Source organism: Coturnix japonica, chromosome 11 (assembly GCF_054131305.1).
Source record: "Coturnix japonica strain WE chromosome 11, WE-NBRP24, whole genome shotgun sequence".
Taxonomy (NCBI): domain Eukaryota; kingdom Metazoa; phylum Chordata; class Aves; order Galliformes; family Phasianidae; genus Coturnix; species Coturnix japonica.
In genome coordinates this window covers 12,706,115-12,728,775 of record NC_140673.1, presented here as the reverse complement: position 1 = coordinate 12,728,775, position 22,661 = coordinate 12,706,115, and the positions used below count along the sequence as shown (strand labels likewise).

Here is a 22,661-nt window from a genome sequence, read left to right as displayed (position 1 = left end):
GAAAGCAGCCCAGCCATGGGGAGTTCAAGAGCTGGCTGAATAGGACCCTGAACAGCCTGATCTGCTGGGGGACAACCAGCCCATGGCAGAGGCTTGGGGCTTGATAATCTTTAACGTCCCTTTCAACTCAAGCCATTCTGTGATGCTACAATAACCATTTCAGAATGCAGTATTACAGAAGAAGTAACACTTATTATTCAAGAAGAACATCAGCATTCAGGCTAGATAATTTCCAGCTGACAGAAACATGCAATTAAGACATCATCCCATATAAGGACAGTCTTTATGTCCAGTCAACATGGGAGCCCAAGGGCCACCACAGGTCCCCCTCTAGTGCCATTGCTCCTACACCTGCACAGCAAGGGGCAAGCTGAAATACATCACCTGTAAAATGTTGTCTTCCTCCCACAAAAGGCAACACCAGTGGAAATACAGAAATTGCAGGCCTGTCCTAAGCATCTGTCCCATAAAATGTGCCCAAAAAATCAACTCATAACAGCTATACATTAAAGTAAGGGAATCAAACAGTCGTAAGGAAGTTTCAGTCTACTGATTCCAATAATTAAACACTAACTTACAGGTTGACATCCCTTTATAACCTATTAATGTGGCTGTTCAAGGTTGATATTTGTAGTCATCAGTATAGATCTGTCTATATATCTATACCACTTCAAGGTGCTATTCTGAAATGGCAAGGAGAATCTGAAAAAATTGGAGGAATGTTTCATAACTACAGGTTTAGAATGGTATTTTCTTTCTGAGAAGCTGTTTTAGTGCTGTTTGGTGTGTCTAAAATATTCATTGCTTGCCTGGCAGTTAAGAAAAGTCCAAGCACTCATTCTATTATAGTCTGGGATATTTGCTAGTTAACCAAGCACAGAAAAAGAAAGTTCTGTGAAATATTTAGTGGCCCATTGCTCTGCAGAAATCTCCCCATCCACATTGGCAAGGCTACAACAAAACCCAGATCTTAGACCCCAGCTGCAGGTTGGATGACTTCTGTAGCATAGTCTAAGCGCAACATAGAAAAGAGATCCATCAGTGCAGCTCAAGAGCACATAATAGGGAGCAAAACCAGAAGGCAAAAGTCATCTGCATTTGAATGTGCAATGTCTTGTTTTAACCATGTATTGTGCAGATATGTTACTTCTGTAGAACAATACATTATCCAGTAATTAGGTTCATTTATGGAATCAAATCAAGGCTGTCTACATTTCTGCTGGGTAATGTTCTTCACAAACAATCCTCCCTCCTGGCTCCTCTGATTATTTTATGATTCCTCTTGCTTCTTGTCAGTACAGATTAAAGGTAACACATACTGCTGGGAACAAACAATTTTCCAGCGGTAGCATTTTGTTTTCCTTAATAATTAACAAGTGCTGCTGACTAACCTTCCAGTATAAAATGTGTACCTTATTGAAAGGGAGCGGACACAGGTTAGGACAGCTCACTTGGGATATCAAAATAAGAAGTGTGATTAAAGCATTAAAGATTTAGAGGTTGACATTAAGGGATGAAAGGTGGAATTACTGTAAATATAAAACTGTTCAGCGTTAAATGGTATGTGTTGCACTTGAAACAGTCTTTCAAAGTGCTAACATTTCAGCATTAATTATTAATAGAAACTGGCAGCTCATTTTTAATTTGAGCCTAATGACAAGGTTCCTTAAAAGATAAATACAACACATGGGCTCAGAGGGTTTGTGGATCTTTTTGAAAGGCTCTAGGTTGCCTGGGCCTTCATCTGCAAACTCATTATTTTATAATATGCTTTCCTCAGAAGCTTAAAAAAAAAAAAAAAAAAAAAAAAGCACAAAAAACCACAAAAGTGAAAACTGATCTGCAGCCCATGCTGCTGGTCCAGCAGGGCCTGCAGAAGGTCCCAGGGTACACCCCAGCCTTAGCTCACCCTTCCAAAAGACAGGAGCTCTAAAAAGCAGGTACCTCAACTTCAGAGAGCTTAATCAGAAAGCAAACACTGTTCAGCCACTGCTAATCACCCAGTGTTTTGTTTTTAGGGCAAACAGCCATTTCCTTTCCCCGTTTGTCATCACTGCAAGTTGTCACCAAAACAATGAGTTATATGACCCAGTTTTGATCCCACCCCAGCTGCATCTACAGGGGTGAAGTCACTACAACTAGGGACTCCAGGGAGGACATGCACTCCCAGAGCAATGCCCTGGGGTCAGGCCAGCTGAAAGTACCTTCGCTAGAAACTGTAGTTACCTTGTTTCCTTCACAGCTCGAAAGGAATTTTGAAGTGTCAGTGACCAATAAACAAAACATTTGTTGTTTCTTCTAATGAAACATTTATGTCTAGATTCTCCAATGCAAGAAAGACATGTAAGAATATTACAGAACATTTATATTATATAAAGTTATACTGCTTTTTTTTTTTTTTTTAATAGGAATGTTTGTAATAAGATCTCAAATGCAACTTTGGGACATTAGAAATCTGCTCAGTGTGTGAAGCTCTAAATAACCAGCCAGAATGAGGGTCAAGCTTATCTCATTAGCTTTGGCAGGTGTAAAGGCTCATGAGTGACAGTGTACTTTTCCTTCCAGCCATGCAAACAATTTGCAGCAGAGACTAAGTGAAGATATATGGCCACTGCTTTCCTAGTGGGGAAGCAAGAGATAGGAAAGAAATTGGATGGGACAAGGAATGGAGAAAACAAAATGAAGAAGAGCACCCTCTGTTGTAGGATATCATTGAGAAAAACATTCAGAAGTAAGAAAACAGAAGGAATGCAATGATGGTTTATCTGTTTTTACTGACACATCCAGAATTCCTCAGGGGGCTGGAAAGAAATAAAGCAGTTTGCAAGCTGGGCTTTCACTATGCTCAGCCCGTCATTCAACGTGACGGGAATTAACTTGCATCTATGAAAAAACAGTGTTTGGCAAAGAAGGGCACTGAGGCCATGAGGCTGTCAAATTTAAGGGCATTCAGTGGAGAAAAGCACTTGTACCCTGATTTAATTCAGCCATCAGTTTAAATGAAGAGGAAATGAGAATAATACAAGAAGGAAGTAAGAGAAATTGTTTGAAAAACCATCAATATTTCACCAGAAAGTCAGATGATGTTAATCTTTCCGGGCTTGGCATTTTGGTTTTCCTAGTGTTTTTGCTGTGCATTAAAGGAATTTGTGCCTGAAGTGACACTTAAGGGGTGTCACTTAAAGAGCACTGTATGATGGCTTCTGGGAAAAACCTAAGGCTAACATTAGCCAAAATACTTTAAACTTCACTTCTGGCACCCTTGGTGTATGTGCTCATGCAGTTCCTTCTTGGCACATGCAACCCTTCAATAACTGGCAGCCTGATTAATCAGATGCTTCTCCTCATTTGTGGAAGACTAATTCTACCTGCTCATGGTTGTGCAGCACCCTGGAGTAATTTATGATTTGGAAAACTAACATCAGAGGTCTTCATATGTCTTACACAGAATGCTCCTGTGGATGATCTCACACAACAACTAAGCACACGTACTTAGCACTAGCTAAGAAAAACCTACCAGTTTATATACAAAATAAAATTCTGAAATTTACTTCAACAAATAATTTAAAGGAATTTATTTTTCCAGGAACTTCATAGTCCTGCTTGCAATTTAGGAGTTGTTAGACAAACATGAAGTATGCCTGTAGAAATAGAACTATACAGAAGTCAAGGGCTTTTTCAAATAAATTCATTGTAAAATGAAATATTAACTCGTAAAAATATTGCTAAGTATATTCCTAAAGTATATTAAGAAATGGACAATGAAACAGCATGCCTTCATGTCTTCTGCCCATTTCCTTGCAGCCTTGAAGAGTCTCAGACAGCACATCTTTTCTAGGAAAAGGATTGTCCTCATTTGATTCAATTCCAGGGATGACCAGGCAGTTTGCAATTTCAGAATGAACATCCTGATTTTTACAAAAGGCAGAAACAGCAGCTTCAAGGGCCAGCTCATAAGCACAAAACACTTTTAAAAGTGTGTCTTCTAATTCACAAATAGCTGCCTGAATAAACTGGTTTCAATAGACACGTTGCTTACAATACAAAGCTTTAGAGTGCAGGCTGTATAGTTGTCCTGGTAGCATCTTAGCTTTGAGAACCTTCCAGGTTCCCACCATATATTACATATAAGCCAAAACTAAAATGAAGTTTTCTGAAATTCCCAGAAGTACCTCTGTATTAGATGGAAATGTGCAAGTGCCATGTCATTTATTTGGGGGCTACTCATACTTCAGCATGCAACTGTATATTAATCTACTGAGGACAGGATTTACAGGTCTTTTGGCCCCATAACAGATGCACACCACTAAAGGGCCCTAATATACTGCCTACACAGCCTACTCCTGCAGAAAGCACAGACATCCTATCTTTATGACATTTTAAATAAGGGCAGCAAGTGTTGATTTTGCACATCTTACTACATCACAGCCCTGCAACATCCTCTTGAGGGCTTTTAAACTAGCAGCTCATACTCTAACTGATTTGCCTTGCATGCAAACTAGAAAACATCCCACATTTCTCACCACTCCTGCCTTCACAACAACCTCAACTGAACTTCTATAGCAGAAAAAAGGTGACTTTGAACAAAAGATAAATGGCAAATGACTGCCTCAAACCTTAGCTGGAAGAGACTTCAGCTCCTTTCTGGTTTACCCACTGTGCCAAACAGAGGTAGACCAGCAAGTCTTGCATAGGTACAGGGTAATGCCTCATGCTAGGACTTAGAAGTGGCTCTAAGTTCACGGGCAAAAACATTTTTGATAACAATACATCGATGAAATATGAAAAGTAGTTCTGTAATACAAAGCACTATTGTGCAGAGATTGTTTTATATGCAACTTTACTTCCACATCAGCAGTGGGTTTCCATAAGAGGTGAAGTGGCCCCATTATCTATCTCCTTGCCTAGATTGCAGTCCTCTCTCAAGGCCAGATCCTCAGCCTGCACAGACCCAGACTATATCACTTGATGCTACTGGAGCTTTTCTGCTGTGCTGTAAACAGATTTGGCTCTTGCAGCTCTGGTGTATTATGATAGCTGTTTTCAGTACACGACGCTTTATGGAGACAACATAATGCAGACAACAACTCCCTGCTCTTTGAAAGGCAGACATCTCCTACCATCTGACTCTAAAAATTTATGTACCTTAGGGGACCCAACTGAAATGGCAGCAAAAACCTTTTTATTTCATTTTGTTAAGATTAGATTAGAAGGTATGCATTTTGAAGTGGAGCACAAAGGCTGTAGTAGTGGGAGCTTCAGAGGCTCTGCCAAGGAGGGAGAACAAACTGCATTTGAGGCACTTGGCAGTAGGTTATGTAAATCTCTGGGAAGTAGAGAGACATGGAGGGAGATGAAAACAAGCAGAAGACAGCTGTGAGCCCTAAGGACAGGCAGGGAACAGCACAGGGAAACAGCCTTGGAGGAAGGTAAGAAACTGAGTACCAGTCCCTAGTGCTGAAGGGCAAGGGGATGTCAAGGCAGAGCTTTCTGGGAGACAGCTAATGCCGAAGATCTGAAGATTTGGGGTGGAATAAAGAACTGATTGACTTGAGAACTGTCAAATAGGGACAGCAGGTTAAATCACATACAAGAATTTAGTAGGGAAACAAACGGTCCAGTAAGCCACAGGAATCAATAAAATAATTTAAAAAGATGCTACTTATAGCAATGCTGACAAATAAAATTGGATGGACAGTAAAAACCAAGACAGCTCAGCGAGTAAATATAAGACCTAGTATACAGGATCTAAATACAAGAACTGTATAAAGATCTGGTATGCATTTTCAAGAGATGGAAAGATGCAACCTCAGTCAGAGAAAACAGGCAGAGCTCACTGGAAGACAAGGATCCCCTTCCAGTCACTGACAGTGACACCTTCAGACATTTCAAGGCTTGTGGTGCAGTCCCCAGCACTCTGCTGCATTCATCACAAGCACAGGCATACAAGGCTAACAATGGTCCCCCCCAAACCTTAAGAGTATGAGTAAATAGTAAGTGCAGTAGGTGGTAGAATGGGAGGAAAAACATTCATGTTGACCTTCATCCATTACAGATAGATGCTCCCATAAAGAATAAAATGTGGCTTATTGTTTAATTGTCATCAGTGCAATAATTTACTGTGCAATATAGCAAAGCTTACTGTGTAACTTCATTGTTGTACTCCCTGATTTACCATGAATATAGCAAAGCTTATCACGATGTAATTATTCTGTGGGAAAAAGTTGGCACCAGCTTGGGGTAGGTTTTCACAGATCATTAATGACTGACAGGTTCGTTTCAAATTAGTTATAAAAGAGTTCACTGCACAAAATCATCGTGCTCGTGTGATATTCAGATATTTTTACTTTATAGCTGTGTAAACATTCTTTGCCATCAAGAAACTACCAAACAAGCACATATATAACAGGACTGGATTGATTTACATTTCTCCTGTATTTTGTTCATTTTTCATAGTTAGCCCTCATATTTTCACAGTCTATATGTGAAAATAGAAACGTCTCCCCTTTCCTTCAAATTGGACTGGATACATGTAACCCTCCAACCCTATTATGAAACATTAAATACTCTCAGCTTAAGTAAATATGTTCACAAAACTATACATTTGCAATTCTGGAGACTCGGATGTCTGCAACATACAAAGTAGATGCTAGACAAAAGTCCCAAAGCCCAGAACAAAAGGTAGACACAACTGTTCATCCAAAAGAAAAGGACAGAGAAAATGATCTCTTAAATTACACTGTGTTGAACATTGGAAATGCAGAACTGAAGAGGTTACCAGCAGCTACTTTGAGCGCACCCAGTTCCCTGCCAGGCCTTGCCTACAGAAGCAGGAAAGACAACAGTGCTTGAAGTAGTCTGCAGGAGTCAACTGTTATTTAGTTATTTAATACCAAATTCACCTCCCCTTCATCATTAGTACTAAAGGGCTTCACACAAGATCAGTTCTTCATCTCATTCAGTCACGCTACAGATTGCTATACTCCACAGAGGAAAATTTCATGTTGCTTTCACCTTGCTAATGTGAGTAAACAAAACATCAGAAAAGTACCTGTTGACCAGTTTACTTCTAAAACCTATACAAGGTTTTACAGCATGAATATTGAGCCTTTACTTGTTCTGATAGATAGATGCCAAGACCTCTGTTCTGTACTCTGCAGAGAGGTCAGACTGGTCATAGGCTCTGATATTCTGGGTGCACACAGCACTGCTAGGATGCCCAGCTGGAACCCAGGAACAAGGTCTGGATTCCCTAGGGAGCAACCCACTGAACACAGCTCTTAAGACAGACCTGAGCCAACTGCACTCCAACACCCTCCTCAGCACAGATAAAAAGGCTACTGACCCAGCCCTCAGTTAATAGGTGGTCCTTTTCCTGCTACAGTGACATGGAACGTGGTCTGAGCTTGGTAAATAAACATGGGTTCCAAAAGTTGTAGCTGAAATGGCAGCTTGTGCTCATCACTGGGTGTTAGGGAAAATTTCTGCTCTGAAAGAGTAGTGGTGCACTGGCACAAGTTACCCAGGGAGATAGAGGAATCGCTGTCCCTGTAGGTATTCAATAATCATGTAGATGTGGTACACAGGAACATCGTTAGTGCACAGTGCTGGTGATAGATGGGTCAGGTGATCTTGGAGATCTCTTCCAACCTCAGCTGGAAAAAACTTTTATATATATATTTTACCTCCAGCAACTTGTGCTTTCTCCTCAATTTAAGGCAGCCTCTTAAGTATCCACAGTGATGCAGTGTGAGGAGAAGCATAGCAAAAGAAACTACCTCTGCAGAGGTTTTCACACAGCCCTTAAACAATGGAAGCAAGTAAATTTTCCTTACAAATAAGCTCAGTCTGCTACAAAAGTGTTTCCAGACTAGTACCTGCTAGCAGCACACATGCTTCAGCTCAGGCATGTGACAAACCATTCTACAAACCAGGAACAAGGAAGACCACATCAGTGCATACTGCAGGTACTTCCACAGTCCATTGCCCTCCAGCTTCCTCATCCACTGACATGATTCACTGCTGTTTTGCTACAGGACCGTCTGACCTATTAAAAATGTATCTGGACACACAGCTGTACCCTGTGATGTAGTTAACTCCAGTCCATCAGATTGATTTAAGGGAGAGGAATATGCTTATCTGGGAAGGTAAGAACCACACAGAAGGGAAGAAACAGCTGGCAAGTCTTAAAGACAAAGGGAAGGTTCTCTTCAGACTCTTCTTGTATAATTTATGCTGTAGACATTTTACTCTGTCTAATTGCCCCATTTCAATCCAGTGTCAGTTAATCAATGACTTCTGCATAACAGAGATGAGCCCTGGATGCAGAACAAACGCATAAATTTGGTGTGCCTTTTTGCAGGCTCTACTTACAGAGCTTTATCTTCTGCATTTGCTTTCTGGAGTTGAGATTTCTTCTCTTTTGACTCATCCCCAGCAAACACCCACACTCTCCCTCTTTTGAGTCACTGTTTCTGTATTTTTAAATCATGATTACACTTCTGTAAGATGTAGATTTCTGAAGTGCCTCACCACTGCTTTTTACTATGATTGTTTTATTATCCTGCTATTTTTATTTGGAAAGTCTGTTTCTCAAGCCTACCCAGGTGGTAAGATCCCAGATGTATCGTGAAACAAACATTGACTTTTTGCCTACCTTCCAAAGTCTTGCTCTCATGCTTTTTTTTTCCCCTTACACAACACATGCAGCAGAACTTCTTAAGTAAGAATATTTTAACCCATGTGCTTGGAATAACCCACAGATTTTTGAGTTTGCTAGACTAATCTGTGTAGAGCAGCAGGAAACAACAACATGTAAAGATTATGCCAATTAACCCCCACACATAAAGTGTCTCACTTGGTAGGTGCTCTAGGCTACAGGTCTGTGGAATGAGGCCTATGTTATTGCACTTCTACACTAACACTCCATTTGAACAGCATCCAAACCCCTTGTGCACAACCTGATGCAAGAAGCTGTACTGCCCCAAATGGACAAACACACCTCCTGCCTCAGCTTTGCCCTGTAAGAATCATACAAAAAAGAGAGAGTTTTCTGTGGCTCAGGAAGTCAGAACTTTAGAGGAACAGTATTTGGAAAGTCTGTCAGAGCAAGTCAAACATAATCACTGAAATCAATAGGCAGTTTTCCCCTACCTTCCTCTAGAGGCTAGATCAAATTCAGAATTGGAGCTATCCTAACAGAGTAACCACAGAATATAGGAGGAAAAATGACACCATCAAACACATTTCTTTCATACGCAATAAGATGGGGATTTTTCCCCTCCCCTTTTTTGTATATGTTCCACAGTTGCCAGGTGCCCTGCTTAGTGTCTGAAAGAGTGTCATAGATTGTGCAAGAACTGACGTTAATTGAGAAGAGGAATTTTAAGGACTCTTAACCAATCCATTCCTCCAAAAATAAATAAATAAAAATAAAAAAATTCTCTGGAGTGAATCTCCTGAAATTCCTAGAATTTAGATCAACTTATTACCCTTCACATAGTGTTGAAAAGAGCAAACAACTGAGGCAAGGCAAACAGCTTTTTCTCAGCTCCCAAATAATCCCATGTCCTCATTTTTGATGTAGACTCCAAGAATTTGTCAAAAGTTTCTTATGACTGATTAGAAACCGAAGATATATTTGGCCATTTGAGCAGAAGAGAAATGGCAGCTTCAGGGAAGGCACACAGCCAGATGGCAGTTCCCATCCCCAAGGGTGGGAAAGGAGCTTAGGCTCACCAAAACTGATTTTGGCACAGTAGACACCCTGAGATATTAAACTTAGCAGCTTTTCTTATAGCCTATAAGTGGTCAGCACAAAATAGAAAAACAGAGACAGGACAGGTTCTTTGAAGTGAAGAACACATTTAACAGAGTAATTGACCTTAACTAATCCATACCTTGTCCCAGCAGGATGTAGACACAGGAGCAGAGAGAACCAGCAGGGCAGTCCCATCCTATAGTACCAAACCAGGAGAGCAATACAGCTCTCAAAATGGAGCTAGTTCCAACCACGATCTCCAGTTATTAGAACAGCTCACAGGATGGCACAGGTCTGAAGCCAAGACAGGTGGTCAAGCCATCACACCAAGATCAGGATGAGAGACAGTCCAGAGTCTGCCAGACATACCCATAGTGACAGGGCAGCTCTGCAGCTCAGCCAGGAGACCCACAGATGAGCCAGAGCCTATAAACAACTACAACTGTAACCAAACAGAGAATGCATGTATGTACAGCATTATTAAGGGGAACAGGTGTGCCTGGGCTGAGGTTAAATAGAGATCCTGGGCCCATTGTTAGGGAGTGGGAGGCTTCAGGTGAGGCTGGTCACGGTCGTTGAAGGCTATCAGTGCCTCCAGGCACCTGACAGCTCATGAAATAATCAACATCTGTGCATCTTTACAGCAAAACATAGCCAGACTATATTATGCTATGTGTTAAAATAATAATAATAATAAAAAGTCAGCAACAAGAAAGACCACAGGTACCCTGTAAAAGTGTTGAAGGAGGCTTCTTAAAAACACCAATAGTGACATGGGGCTTCAGTCAGAGTTTGAAGTTTTATTCAATATTTCCCAGTAGAATTCAGAACTGCTCAGGGAGATGCAGTACTGCACAATAAAAATGTCTTCTTATTTACCACAACAGACTATTGTACTGCATCAAAGTGCTGCTGGCGCTGAAAATATTTAATATTAATTTTGCAATTGAAAATTACAGCTCCAAATTTTGCATGTGTTTTATCAACATGTAGTCTTATTCAACACACATTGAGCCATTATGTTCCTTGTTCCAAAGTGAGGAAAATTTGCCATAAAAGTCCTGATAAAATCCCACCAACTCAAGATTGCCCTTTTCTTTGGAGTGAGCAGAATAGGGCTACCTGGGGAAATTTCTTTCTATTGCCAAAAGAGAGAATCAGACTGATGATGGTTTGTCTCATCAGGAAGATGTATAATGTATTTCATCTTCAGTTTTTGAGAAAACCCTGTGTCAGAAACGTGTACTGTAGGTGGAATAAATTCACCACTGTATAAAATTAGAAAGCATTCTGAGAACACATGTAAAACAAACACGGTCAACAGTAAGGTTGTTTTGGAGAGCTATTGAATCTGTGGTAATATTCCTCTTATGAATACACAACCATTAGTATTTTATTGATCTAAAAGTTCTTGGTATTTCAAAGGCTCTGATCACAATTTTCTCAAAATATGAGAAAAAAATACATCGTGCCAATTATGTGAGCAATCTGAAGTCTATAGTGTGCATCTCCTTTACAGGACAAAACAGCAGCAAAAGGAAATAAAAGCCATTGTCAATCTTTGATGAAATTAACACAATTTAAAGCTGCTCCAGGCAAAACAATGAAATCTGTAATTTATCAGCACTGGATAACATCACCAGGGGAATTATTTAATGATTAACTACAGTGGGCTGGAGCCTGGGGTGAGGCACGGTGGCTTATGGCTACACTCAAGTATGTTGTGCCTCCAGAGCCGACATGGTTATCCATTTCCATGGGAGAACAGCTTCAGCATGTGCTAAACCTTGTACATAAATCCAATGGGCCGGGTGTGGGCTGAGGGAAGCAGGGAGGTGAGCTCTTGACTTTGCAAGTGTATGAGGATGCTGGATTTGCGCTGAAAGCACGGATGTATTAGGAGAGCTTTAAATGCAAAACCGATAAACCCACTCACCGTGCTGAAGGTAAAAGCTGCTCTGCTGTTGATGCAGATTTTATCATCGACGCTTGTAGAGTTGAGATTTTCACACCTAGTATTTTTTGCTATAAAGAATTGAAAAGGTGAAAGATCTACTTGCTACTATTTAATACTGTAGTGTAGTACTGGCAAATTACATTTCTGCGCTTCATGGAAGCAATCTGCTTCTGTGACTAAACAGATTTCTGTGGTGGAGCTTAATGACTGGGCTCAGGACGACCGAGGGGAGCCCTGGGGAGACATGCTGCATGTGCCACACTCCCATGGGGTACAGAGATACAGACAGGAGTCAGAACTGGAGGCCAGGAACCTTTCTGCAGCCTCCGATGTAAGGAAAACTGGACTAATTATTAAACTGCTGGTATTAAATGCAGGCAGAACTTAATTCACCAAGGAGGGGTAGTGGCTCAGGAATAGTCTAACATTTCCTAGATGCAGCTGAGCTCCAAGAAGTGGTCCTGATACTATCACCACGGTTTGTCCACAGGGCCACCTATGCTTGCCCAACAGCACGTGTGCCCCTCAGCTGCTGGCTTGGTCTTAGCATCTCCTCACCACAGAGCTTTAGGGCCTGGATTTTCCTCATGGGACTGTCAGAGCCCCTACCAGGACAGAGCCACAAATCTTTGGAGCAAGTGTGCCTCTTCTCCCAGGAGCAGCGCTTCATGAAGCTGTGCATCTGCATGACTTTCTACAGCAGATGAGCAAAGGAAACGCTTAATTCCCTTCATTATGTTTCTCAGCCTGAAAACAGTGGAAACATCGAGCCAGAAATATCCTAGATCAATTTATGCATCATGGTAATCAAATAGCACATGGGTTGTTGATTTAATAATACATCTTTGCTATAAAGATATTGCAAGTGTGGGAAATATATCAGTTTCTTAGGTATTATAGTCATTATGATCCATCGGGATGTTAGCTGCGTTGCCTTGGCCATTTTGTGTCTAGGTTCTCTTGAAATTTGTCATTTTTATGCACCTCAGAAACATCTTCAAATTGGCAGATGCTTTGTCATTGTAACTGTTGTGATGAACACCCAAAAAAGTTCTTGTTGCTGCAATTAACAAAGTAAGCCTGTGTCCTCACAGTCTGACTGCAATGATCTCTACAACACAGATTGTACTATTCCCCCTCTAAATCTCTCTGCTGATTAACAGGTTTGTTGCTTTGTTCTGGTGGCTTTTGTTATTTTTTCCAAAGAATATGTTGTTTTCTAGTTTGCTATTAGCCTCCACAAGTAACACTGTGATTTAGCTTTGTGTCTCCAAGCCTATAGTAAATGAGAAACATTTTGTAGAATTTTCTTTTGCTCTTGAATTTTTCAGCATGCGCATGGGATAAGAATATAACAAGACTCCAACAGAATTGTATAATTGGATCAAAACACAGTTCACCCACATATGAGCTGGATTGGTTGTGATAGATGTCAGGAGAAACTCTAAGGCAATACTAAAATTCTTTTATTCCATAACTGCCAAATAAAATAGTACTAGGAGCCTGTGAGCAAAAGCCTCCTGGTTTGTTTGGTGTAAGTAGGAAAAGAGCAATCAGATAGTGGATGGGGCATTGGTGAAATCACATTACAGGAAGCCAAATGACAGGACTGCCCCACCATCCTCCCTCCTTCATTACTATTTCAATTCCGAACACATTAATCATGGCTTGGTTATTTGCACCCTGAATCTAAACCAGGTATGTATCAAAATCCCAACCATGTGTAAATCAAGGGAAAGCTGAGACCTCTGTGCCATGCTGCCGGGTGGCAGTTTGCAGAATGCCCCAGGTTGCAGGTGCCCCGAACAGAGACACAGATAATGTCCATTCCTATATGGCCCCTCCAAGCAGTGCCCTCAGAGGAGGCTGACAGAGTGCGGCAGTGAGGGGAGGAGGTGAGTGCCTGCTGTCTGCCTATGGTGTGCAGCCAGAGCCCCACATCAGCCTTCCTCCATGAGACGTCGTCACTCTGACCCACAGCCCCCAGGAGAGCAAACAAAGCAGGGAGGGCAAAGCGCTCACCAGGTCCTACCAGCACCCTGATGAAGCTTACAATTATTGCATGTGGTGCCTAGATTTTATGTCAGTGATGCCATATAATTAATTAGATTTAGGCTAGATGAGAATACATTAGACACAGTGAGACGCTACCTTCCTGCCCGTCCATCCTTGGAGGAGAGGGGCACTGTTTCTTTCCTTATGCATATTCCGTTAATAATATATTTGTCACAAAGATTCTTCCTACACCCATCTGGCATATAGATATTCTTCCAGATTTGTCATTTTTTATGTTCCAAAACCTATTTTACTTCACATGCTTTCATAATGAAGCAGCAAAAGCCTGCCATAACTTGATATATGGAGCAGAAATCACATCTGTGCAAGGCTGTTTTCTAATCAGATAAAGCACTGAATACCTGCAGTGCTTATTCTTCTGGCCTTTGACTAGATGTACCTGAGTAACTTCCAGCGCCAGTCTAGCCTTGTACTCACAATTAAACTAAAAAATACCATTATTTGCTTTAGCTTTTGGCTCATTTCAGTGATTTTAAAGCAAAGGGGAAATATATATAGATATATATACTATGATATATAAATATATATAAGTGATTACACATCATTTATATATACTCACACCACAGAAATCCATTCTGCAGCTCAGATACTAGTCCAGCTAGCAAGTCTTGAACTAAAGCGTACCTTTCAGAGCACAACTGTCCTCACCCTTCCTTGCACAGCTGACATGCACAGCACATCATGCAGCACTCTATAAGACAGGACTTGAAGTGAGAGAGCACTGCAAGAGGGCAGCAGGGCTGGGGGCTTCAATGAGGTTGCTTTTACCAAATATGGGCCCTGAATAGAAGGATAAAAAGATGCCCCATTTGATTGACACCATCCATGTGGCAAGGAACTTCATTTCACCCAGACAGTCACAGGGAGGTGCTACTTTCCTCTGAGCCTTCACCTGCCCTGCTGTGACCTGGCTCCCCGCCACTGACTGGCTCCTTCGCGTGCACGCTGCTGTCAGCCAAGATGGATTCTGCGGAAGATAATTTCATCTGAAGCCACATTAGCTCCCCAGATGTGCTGTCTGCTCCTCATGGCACGTCCCAGGAGAGGCCTCTCTGGCATGGCAGAGACAGGAAGGCTGATGGTTTGTGGCACTCCCCTACACCAAATCCCCAGAGAGAGTTCGTCCTACTTTGAATTTCCTCTGTTCATATAAAGCAAAAGGACAATCTGAGACATGGCTCTCAGTATAGTTCAAAACACAGTTTGAAGTGTGGATTTTTCAATATTTGAAGCATTGGCTTTTATGATTTATTTATTGATATTCCAGGACAAGCCTTGCAGGGTGTAGCTGGTGCCTACTCCAGCTCCGACATCGATTAAATGAACAGCAATATTTTCACAGGCATTTCATCCATTGCTATGCAGATAGACCATGCCTCTTTATAACAAACATGAGGATATCAGCAGGTAGGATCTAGCATTCTGGAGAATCAATTAAAAAAGACTCTGAAACACAACAGCTTGTACTGTTTCATTTCTGCCGACAGCAGGTATGAGCAGGACCTGGCATTACCCTGGGCATGACTCAGGCGTGGGAGGTGTGTGGGGTTGGCTGTCTCTTATCCCTGGAGTCCACCTTGTAATATTGCCAGTATCCGTGTGTAACAGATAGTGTTGTGCACTGGGCTGGAAGATAATAAATAGATGTGAGCCGATGATTTACAAGAGGGTGCTTGGAACTCCTTGAACCACTGGGAAAGGCAAACTGTGCTGCTACAAGGTTGTGCTGTCAACCTCGCAACAGTTTTTCCTCTCTCCTGAGGGCAATTTCTCCAAGATGTAACTTGCTTCCTGCCTCATCATCTGGAAATTCACAAATCAGAGGAATTGTGGTTAATTACTAAAATGGCTGATCCATATATCCCTTAACTGTCAGAGCCTGTCGGAGGAGGGGGGGAGGGGTTTAATTGTTGTTTTTCTCTGAAAGGATTTCTCCTAAAGTGATGAAATAACTCACATTAATGAAGATTGCAAATAGAAGACATTTGTGATTATTTCTAGTTGTTGAAAAAATTGCTTATTTAAAATGCATTGCTTTCTTCTATGAAGAAACTTATATTTCTCCAAACTGCCAGAATAAATTTAGCCCAAAAACATTCATAACGAAGGATGAATGTGTATTCAGGCTAACACTGTATGTGATCTCTGATCATACAGTAGTTAAGTTATACAATCACAGTGATTTATGGTACTAAACTGTGGAGCCTCATATCTGCAGGGGTGTGGGCAAAGGGAACTCTCATCAATCAAAAGACTACACTTGTTCGGCACCAGGATAATTAAAGCAGACAGTAAAAATGCAGGAAATAATATTTAAAAAACAAAATCTGAATTTCTATTTGCACTGTGTTATTAAACAATACAGTACTGAGCCACCTTTAAACAGCTTGCCTAGAAATCCACTTATTACCTTGTAGCACTTGATATATGTGTTCTTCATATCCATGCTGAGGGTATGTTTAGAGTAGTTATATAATGCGCACACTATCCTGGGCTTAAAAATCTGTGATTACAAATAATGTCCATCTTTCCAGTTTATCCCTAGACAGAGTCAAAATAAGAAAGAAAATAGAATATATATAACCGATATTGAAGTGCAAACTTCTGAACTGTCTTTCATCTCACTGACAGTGCTTTTCTTCTGATTTGCCAGTATCAGGTAGAAGGTGTTGGGCACAGCAAGAGGATGGCACAGAGGAACTGTATTAATCAACCAATGTTTTAAAAAAGTTTAATTAACTGCATATTTTGTAAAAGCCACATTTCATTACTGTTTGTTAGGAAGATGGAAGCATGCACTGGAAACACTAATTCTAATTATTACTTCAAGTGGGAGTTTTTGGCACAAGGTCAAGGAATAATAGAAGAATGTGTGAATCTGCGCTACAGTGTAGCAGCAAGACTAATCATTTGAATAAAGCCAGTTGCTTTTTCTTGGACTGTCTGTGTGCTGTTCAATGTTCTGGATGAATCTAACACAATCAGCCTGTTCTCTGGTGTATATCCACTTCCTGCTGACTCAGGGCAGCTTGCCTCTTCTGCCATTTATTAAAATGAAACATTCCCATTAAAACGCCATTTTTCAGAGAGATGACCAAACAGATATTAGTAATGACATTATTAAAACTACGTTGTTTAAAATGAACTGTCACACTTGTGTGTTGCAAAGCAACACAAACAAATCTATTTCATTTAGTGAGAGATTGCTTTGAAGAGCTGGCTTGCTTGCTTCTATTAGAAGGTACTGCAGAGGGGATATGATGTGTGCTCCAGGAAACCACCAGCTTTTATAGCCATTAAAAAAGAAGGAATACAGTTCCTAGTACTCTCTATAGCAAATAATGTATAATTCATGGCTTTCATTAATATGCAAATATGATCCATGGTCTCCTGTGTTTATATCTCCTAATAATCTATTAATGGTTTGAAAAGTAAAGGGTAATAGAAACATTTTGTATGAGCAACATTTACTCATGGCTCTCCATGTTTTTCTCTAGTTGTATCTTACAATCTCATATAGAATTAAAACAGAAACAATGGAAATTAATTTACCTATGATTATCAAATAAATATTAATCAAACATAAGGCCACAGGCCGAGTATTTTGTGATTCTGTAATGAAAGACCTTATTATCATTAGATGTCAATGAGCCTTAGAAAAAACTGTGGTAGGAAGATGGAAAGGTACTTCAAATGACCCCTAAATTTGGAAATATCATTTGGATTTTGATTTCAACTCCCACATCAAATATGGGCAGAAAATGAAGATAAAAATCCAATTCATTCTGAAGATTCGGAGTTTTCCATTTTTTTTCTGTAATAGGAGTGAGTTTCCAACCTCATTCAATCTTGTCCAGTATGTCAGGATCAGCTACTCCCCACTTCCATACCCCAGTCAAAATGTTACGGTTGTCCATCTGAAAAAAACACAAAGACCCACTTTGTTATTGTTAGAGTGCTGTTTCTAAAGCACTGGCAAACAGACACAGTCCCAGATGATGTCTGTTTCTGCCCTGGGCTCCTGCTGCTCGCAGGTTCACTCACTCTTCCTCCTGCCCCGTGGTGCCATTTTTGTGTCATTGCACAGCCCCCAGCTCTGCACCCCGTTCTGCCGCTGCGTGGCCTCACCAGCAGCCCAGCACTTTTCCTTTCCTTCTGAGACATCACTGAGAGATCTGCCAGGCAGTGACTTCACTCCTGCACTTATCAAAGCAAAGAGAAACAGTGCAGGACATGGGCACATCTGCTCTTTGTAAAAAAACACATATAAAGCAATCGTGCTGTAGGCAACAATAAACCACTTTAATTAACTAATGGAAAGAAACATCCTGCCAAGGACAGTTTAGATGATTTTCATATTACATCCCATAAGCACTGGGCAATATTTTAGACCAGGGTCAAAGACCCTTTCTCCGAGCATAAGGAGAAAAGGCAGCTCAGAAAATATCTATGTGCTATGCATATGGACCTATACATGTCCCTGAAAAACTGATTTGTTTAGTAGTGGCTACCTGTCAGTACAAACAAACACAATTGCATTCACAGGGAAAATATACCCATTTTACACAACAAGAAAGCCTGTTGGTACATACACTTCACAGTTCGTTACAGATTTTCCTAATTAAATGAACATAACAAGTTGATTAGACTTTAGAAGCTCCGAGAAAAGTCAGATCCACTTATACTGAAAAGTAGGACTCAGAAATAAATTATTCACAGTTGATTAGACTAAGACAAGCATTTCTCAAACATTTCTCAATACTTCAGAAAAAGCGACATATTGAACTCTATTTTACTGTGAGGCTCAAAATGGCAATTAACAGTCCTAAGCTGCATATAAAACTCACTATGAACCACATTTACAAGAACATTGTGTGTGAATCAAATTACGTTATCTTTGGTTTGAAGAACTTAGAAATAATTGCCAATAAGTATTCATGTATAGGACCAATTTTTTGAAACAAGTTATTTTAATTACTACTAGTGTCAGGAGTACATGTAGGCGATTTTATTAGATTTAATGTGTTAGTGAAGCTCCCTGAACTGTAGCTGGTTTATTTCTCTAGAAGATGAAATATTTAATATATCTTTATTATTCTTACTTTCTAATATCATATTTATTTGTAAAAGAAATCTCAATATTTTATGCTTACAATAACTTCATAGAAAATGACAGTGTGGAGCACAGTGATATATTAATCACCAAAGAAATCAGAACACCACGTAGATTTGGGTTTCTATACACCACAATGATAATATAAATATCCTTCAAACTTCATGTCTTTAGAGACATCTGCAATTGTGCCCACACTTGGATTTAGTGATGCACAGGAGCCCTTCCATGAAAGATAGAACAGGAAAAAAAAGGAAAAGAAAGAAGGAGAAGGTCTGTAAGAGGGGAATGTCTTGCTGTTAATAAGCGACAGAAATCACTGCTGATTTTAGACAATCCAGGTAGCAGCTTTATCACTTCTATTGTCCTTGTTCTCAAATATGGAATTTCTTGAACCCACAACTTTCACTTCATTTAAAAAAGTATCAAACAAATGATATAGGTGACTTTATCAATAAATGAGCTGAAAAGGAATGCTATTTCCAGATATTCATGCACACAAAAAGATCAAATCTTAACAAATATCATGCAACACTTCAAGTCATATGACTCATGGATATGATTTCATTTTCTTGTCTTTCCTAATAGCTGAGGCCATACATCCAAACAATTCCAAACACTGCAGTGACAGATAAAAAGCATAGAGCAAACTGCGCAGACCAATCCATGCAAATAAGTTGTGCTGTACACCTGGAAGTTGGGCTAGGACATGTCCTGCCTGGCATGCCAATATGCAGCATGTGACCACAGGCACGGTACTGCTGCCTCCTTCCCCAGTGGGAGCAGGCCCTGCTGGCCCTACAACAGAACAGCTTGAGAAATAGAGCAATAAAGATAAAGCAATGCAGCTCTTTGTGATAATATTTTACATTCACCCAATTTCAGAGGTACACCTATTTCTTAACATGCAATATCTTGAACACGTCAATCCCATGTGGGGGTTTTACAGACATCTGCACATATTCATACTTCAAGGACACAATACTTAAGCACTTTCCTGAAGTGGTATAAATAAATAGTTTCCCGCTTTTCATCGCCATAATAAATACACACAGAAAGAATTGTTGGTATATGCAACAACATCAAAGAGCCTGAAATAGACGCAGTGAATTGTGGTTATAAAAATAAATTTCTAAAAAGAAGAGAGAAGAGAAAAGGAGACAAATGTTCTAATCTTACCTTCATCATAATCTTATTAGCATTTCTCAGTGAGTAGTTCAAGTATCAGTCTATACTCTTATGAATCTGTCTCATAAATATGTCAAGTGCAAAGTATAGTTATTTTAATAGTCTGTGTTGGTGGGCCATCATGGATTTAATTAAGAGACAACTAGTGTATGAAATATGACACAAAAGCACCAGACTAAATGGAGAAATGTTTTACTGCAGACTTAAATCAGGGCCACAGAAGTAATGATGATCTGGCCTTAGAAATCCTACTTAAATTTAATTAATGCGGACCAGCACAGACCTGTTAATATAGGAACAAAAAATAGCAGCATTAAAAATAATGATTTAAGCCATACTGTGTTATTTATAAAGACATTTGCATTATCCCCAACTGCATTATGTTATTTATAAATGTGTGTTGGTCTGGAGCTCTTCAATTAATTTTAAGGGGCTGAAAAGGGAAGTCCAGTAAAAACTGTTAAAATACTGTCAGTTGTTTTTAGTATTCTCTCCAAACTAAAACCTTCGTTAAGCCTCATGTTTTATTTTGGAGGTTCTCCGACCACTCAAACCATGATGTTTCAAGATTGCATATACCCTTCCAAATCTGCAATGAAAACTCTATTATTTTCCATCCAAATCTTCTCACCTCCACTTTATCCATCTTTCTTTCCCCATCTTCTCAAAAAGCAGCAGCACATTCAGCACTTTGAGCAGGCAAGATGAGATCTTCCAGCACTGCACAGTCCTTCCTGATACCATTTTGGTAGAGTGCTTTGGCTTACTACAGCAAATTCCTTACTAATTCTATGAGTTTAACATGATTTTAGAAAGAATCCCCTAAATCCATTAAACTATTCCAGTAGCTCAATCCCAGCTTGCAAAATCATTGAGTGACAACAACTTCAGTTGCATTAAAGTTGAAAGCAAGGCTTATTGATCTACAAAGGCACAGAAGCACATTCTAAACAGATGCAGCTAAGCATATGTCTGTCTGGCAGTAAGAATTAATACCTTGGTTAACTATTGGGATTATGTTATATAAGGTTTCATGTCTAAGAATTCTTGTTTTCTTAATCTGATCCAAAAGGTACCAGTCATTGCATGTTAATTTTTTTGAGTGGCCACTAGTCAGTTAGATCTGATTAACCTTTAATTGGTTGGTTGATCGAGCAGGCAGTTAAAGTATTCATAGATTTTATTAACCTTTTATTTCTATAGGAGAACAAAAAAGGCAGTGGCCAGAAAGCATCATTAAGTGAACCTCATCCCTATTTTCAGAAAACTCAGAGCTGGGGACTCTAGCTGCTCTCCAAACACCATAATTTGGACTGCCAGGAATGTAATAAAAACTATAAATTGACACAAAAATGAAAGTGCTTGGGAGAAATAAATTCATAACTGCTTTTATTTTTTGGTGAAGAAAACATCAAAGGTTTGCAACTCAGCCTGGAAGGCAAAAATGGATAAAAGGAGAGTGCCTATAGTTTCAAAATATTTTTCTCTTTAATGAACAGTTGAAAATATCCATAAATCTCTTCCACTATCACTGTATTTAAAAAGCAGTCAAGCCTTTTGTGCCTGACATGTTTATAGTAAATCTATTCTCATCTGTCGTGTTTGCATAAATTGTCCAAAAGTTCATCCTGTTTTGGCTGTCTTTCTGTATTCATTAATATTGAAGTCATTTTTTGAGTAAATGAAGGGAAAAAATGCCCAGAAACTCAGGTAATGCACAGAAAGAACCAGACTTCTGATGACTAACAAGGCAAATACAACTTTATTCAGCTAAATTTACAGAAATTTGTACCTTATTGCCAGGAAAGAACTAAACAGTATGAATTATGTGTACAAGCACGTAATAAATAAATATAGGCTATCAGAAAGAAATTCTGAATAATATATGATAAGGTAATAATGTAGTCCCAAACAAGCACTTACATGAAGACCCACCTAATCAAAGAGCTCCTGACAGGTCTGGTGTGAGCCATCACATGGATTTAGGATACCTTTACACCTTACTTTAATAGTAAAATTTACAGTGCAGCAACATGATGGCAAAGTCGATCTTTCAGCTTCTTTCTCAGTGAAGGAGACATACATTACAAAAACAAAGGAGTACTGCCATCCGGTACAGCCTGAAACACTGGGCTGGCTGATGCCCCTGGGAAAAGATGAAGGAAAGGAGACTTGGTTATTCCATGGGATGGGAGATCAGGGTGCCAGGGGTGTAAGGGTCTGCCTTCTGTGCCCCCTCTGCCTTGGCCATCCTCCCATCTGGCACTTTTCCTAGCTGCCATGGCTTGGCCCTTGCTCCCCAGCAGTAGTGGCTGGGGGTGACCCCGTGGCCTAGAAGCAGGACAAAATATTCATTTGATAAAAAGGGATGAAGATCAAGGACACAATCTGGTCAATGGCTCAAGTAATCAGGTGAATAGGTAAGAAACAACCACACAACTGAACCACAGCCACAGAAACAAGACAAAACAAACTTTCCAGTCTAGACTGCCATGGAATCAAACCTGAAGATGTGCAGACAGAAATTTACTGTGGCCTACTCAGCACACAACATGCTCATTAGATTT

The 22,661-nt window shown here is 40.1% G+C and overlaps 1 protein-coding gene across 1 annotated transcript in view; it reads right to left on the bottom strand.

Moving 5' to 3' along the window:
* Positions 1–14,417: 14,417 nt before the first annotated feature.
* PLPPR5 (phospholipid phosphatase related 5) overlaps positions 14,418–22,661 on the bottom strand; it is a 302,682-nt gene continuing 294,438 nt past the window's right edge. Inside the window, exons 5-8 of the transcript XR_001556897.3 lie at positions 17,838–22,240; positions 17,632–17,710; positions 16,204–16,334; positions 14,418–15,596 (exon numbers count right to left, since the gene is read on the bottom strand). The gene's annotated coding sequence lies outside the window, so the exon portion shown is untranslated. The remainder of the gene's footprint in view (positions 15,597–16,203; positions 16,335–17,631; positions 17,711–17,837; positions 22,241–22,661) is intronic.